This window comes from Bidens hawaiensis, unplaced genomic scaffold (genome assembly GCF_021521415.1).
Source record: "Bidens hawaiensis isolate Kalapana, Puna unplaced genomic scaffold, B.hawaiensis_p1.1 tig00014469_1, whole genome shotgun sequence".
Lineage (NCBI taxonomy): Eukaryota > Viridiplantae > Streptophyta > Magnoliopsida > Asterales > Asteraceae > Bidens > Bidens hawaiensis.
The window spans coordinates 22061-26472 of record NW_027492260.1 but is presented as its reverse complement, the minus strand read 5'-3'; positions in this window follow the sequence as shown (position 1 = coordinate 26472).

Below are 4412 nucleotides of genomic sequence, written 5' to 3'. Positions count from 1 at the left end.
AACAAAACCGAAAACTAACAAAAACAAAATAATTAAAACACCAAATCAAGTGTAATGAGCACCAACAGCTCTGATACCACTTGTTGGAACCCGGAATACCAATCAATAACAATAACAGATCTCAGATCTGTGAATATCCAATTAGTACAAGATCTAGCTCATAATTAACATCGATTCAGTGTTGTATATATGTATATCTATTATCAATATATTATTAGTAACATTTGTATAATATTAGGTGAAGCTTGAGAGAGAGATTGAACAACAGTTCGTTAATTAGCTCAAAACTTTTTTTAATTATGAACAGGAGTTCACTATATATAGAAGGTGATCTGGTTCGCTAACATCCCCTAGCGAACCAGCCCCTCCTTCGTTACATACATTATCATAGCGAAACACCCCCTGATTCGTTAACATCCCCTAACGAATCATGAGGGAATACATTACTTGGCTAGTTCGCTAACATCCCCTAGCGAACTAGCCTTTAACTTAGCGAACTGGCTATTAAATAAATTCATTATTACATTAATTTATAAACAAAAACGTTAACGAAAAGTACAAAGACTCTAGATGCAAAATCGTGCACTAACAGAGGTCCAACATAATCTTAGTCTAGTATGATCATACGCCAGTCGTTAGCCTTTGTGCTTGTCGACATCTCAGTTATACTTGCTCATTTGGTTAATTTGTTATTCTCATATGACTTGTTGCAACTACATATTTTTGTTATATACTATATGTACATTAAAACTGGTGTGTTGCTCACTCAACCTTGTGTTGACAAATTATATTATTTTCAACGCATGTGCAGGTTATCGTGTGACGTGATTCTCAAGATTGTTTGAAGCAACGTAGGATGCATGTTAGAGAAAAGATACAAGAACTTAATTTTGGATGTTTAACGTAATTGTTTATTTATAAATTTGATGTACATGAATATTCGTTTTATTTGAAATTATTAATTAGATATTGAAACTTATATTGTTCATGATAGTAACCTTGAGAGCTGTGACAATCAGTTCACACCCCGGCATTTCCGACGTAGGTTGGGGTGTGACAGATTGGTATCAGAGCCGAATGTTTAAGATAGATCGGTAGAAATTATCTTAGACACATGTTTAGGAACCCTATACGTGCCTATTTGTTTACCTTAATGTGTTCCATTTTAAATTGCTTACAGCTTTCTTAGATAATTACATACTATTTATTGTTATGCAAACACACACAAACTCCGAGGCTATGCCTCAACATTCAATGAAAACTTTTCAAAAATTAGATTGCTTTTATTTTCGGGAAATTCCTTAAGAATTCCCACATGTTGTTTTCACTCGTAAACCTTAAGGCTAGGTTGTGTGGCATGTCCCTATGAATAAATAAAAGGGAAGAGAAACTGTGAGTTGGGCACTGGCAAAACGGTTCCAAGAACCAAAGGTAAGATGCTATTCCTTATCTGGATGATAACCTGACCATAGTACTCAACCCTTTGGACCCTAGCAAGACCCGTAAATGTCATATGACCGACACCTTAGGTTGATACCGAATTCACGGTGATTCGTGGCTAAACTCGGTTTTCTCGATTATTGTGTTCCGTTATTTAAATGGTTAGTTGGGTGAAAAATCCATGGAACCCATGGGCACTCCTACTATACATTTCTTAACTTGATTTCGTATTTTTGTTGGAGTAATCAACGTGGTAATTCACAAGATTCTCCAACTACCCATATTTATTTTGATAGTTCGTTATTTAGTTTGGTCGGTTAAAACGGCATGTAACGCTCATTGGGCCGACAAACTTCATTGCATTGTTAATTCGTTAATTAGTTGGGACAATCAAATTTCCATGTAACGCTCATGGGCTGTCCAACTCAGTTGTTTTTCGTTAGTTCGTTGGGCCATTCAAATTGTCATGGAAAGCTCATGGGAGGCCAACATCCACAATTTATATTTCGTTAGTTTATTGTAAACTTAATAATCTAAAATTTAAACTGACTTAACTCCTCATGTAGTTATCACACATTAATCTTACTGACTACATCATTTAATAACTATTTACGTTATGTACCCCCCTCATCTTATAAACTCCTACTTTTACTTCTCATGACGCAATTCCTCTTATTTCTTAAGGCAACTTTATTATAAGTGATCTCCATAGTTAAACATTTTACTATTCTTATGATTTTCTCAATTTATCTTTCAACTTATAAATATTTATTTTTGGTCCTCATAGAATGTCTCAGTTAAGAAACCACTATCATCCTCGACATCAATCGTTTGATTCTCACGACCACCGTATGGCTGCCTATATCACCAAAGAGTTAACTGCTGCGATCCCTAATATAGTAACTCAAATTTGGAACCTCCATGCAACCGATTCAACCTTTCCCACTAATTCCCCTTCAAGTGACTACAAACCATCCACCACCACTCATCCTCACAACAAGAAACATAAGAACCTTACTGCAACAAATCCTACCCACCCGCAAGTCTCCTCAAACAAGAAACCTTACCTTGGTCCTTTTCCGTCATGCTCCAATTTCAATCATCATCACCCGGGTAAATCTCTATGCCGTCGTTGCACCCAATGTAACCGTTATGGCTATTATGACTAACACTTGATGTGTCCTGCCTAATGCACAAGCCGTCCCACAACAATCTAACTCTCATGCTCAACCTCTACTCGTGTTGGTTACCCTTCAAGAGACTTTAACTCTCTTTGCGATATGTGCCCTCGGATTATCCAAGCTAATCAAGTTCAAACTATAGTTCCGTATTTGGACTATTTATCTCTTATAATAAATAAAGTTTCTTTTGATTAAATTGATTTTTTATTAAAGCCTACCTTTATACTTATTTTCTTACCTTTATCCATCATAACCCATTTTATAGACCTCAACTATTAATATGAAGCATCTTTTCAACTTTAAATACTTATACTTTCATGTTTAAAAGTCGTCTTAAAATTTCTTGCTTTATTAAAATTCACTTCAACTTTTGAATTGGTGACTTTCTAGTGTTCTAAATTAAAACTCCATAAAACCTTTGTTTCCTCAAAGTCATGTTTTTTTAATCTAATGTTTTGTAAATCCACACGATAGGACGAATCATGTAGACCATCCGACGATGAAAATAATTATGGTCCGGAACATAATTATCGAAGTCCTCGCATGGAAATCATGATACGTAAGATTGTGTGTCATAATATAGAATCAAAGGTAGTTAGAATAACGGTACAATTGTAAAGATGATAAGGACATGGTGGATACGCCGCTGGTACATCTATATATAAGTGCCCTTATCGGATTTGCATTTAGAGCGTTATTTTAACTATTCAAAGTTCGGTGTTATGATAAATTTTTAAATTTTATTTTAAAATTTTCTTTCCCACAAACTTTAATGGTGTTGTTATAGTATTCTTTAATTTCGGGACGAAATTCCCTAAAGTATGGGAGACTGTAACAACTCGGTTATTTCAAATTAATATTCTTATACCCGACACATCTCGATGTTCGGGAAATTTTATCACGTCATTCGAGTTAATATTACTTTATTAATATTTGTTATTTATAAATAAATTAATAGATATAAAATAACTTTGGAATTTATTCACTTTTAACCCTAAACTATACTTTAACCTATTTTTGTTCCACATTTAAACTATAAGGACTAGTCTGTAATTTTTTTATTATTATATTATATTCTTTTAACCCATAACCCATATCCAAACCCAAACTCATATTTGTGACCCGAACCCGTACTCGTGACTCGTTTAGCTAGCTTGAGTCACAATTTTCGTGCTAAACTAGGAATTGAATCATGTTGTGAATCCTCATTCCATAATTGGCCTTCACCGACAATCGCGTTTAGGAAACGAGATTAGTGATAATATGTATTGCTTATATTAACTATTCGTTTTTAACTCGTCTAGTATATACCATCTAACCATCACCGTAACTCAATTAAGCCTGCTCTCACAGTCACCATTGAATCGCGAATCAAACCCCTCTAGGTAATTATGTCAACAATGTCGTTTTGATGTCGTTCTTGAGAACGTAATGGCCGGCGATAGTTTGACCAATTAATCCTCGTATGTGCATCATTTAAGGTAATCTGTTTCTGTATCATGATCGTTTTGATTCATCAAGCGATAACTCTATGGTAAATTGAATCATCAATCATCAGATTGATCGATTTGATTATCTAGGGTTTATGTTCTTGTTGTGCATATCGTTTATAAACCTTTTATTCCAGTTTTAAGCATCTGATACACCCAGCGCAGTTTGCTGGGTGTTTGTTGTGTTAAACCATCAGACCGGCTGTGCACCTGGGTTCGAGTCCGGCCTGATGCGTTTTTCTGTTTTTATTTATTTATTTATTTATTTATTTTTAAATGCTTTGATTAATTAAATGATTTA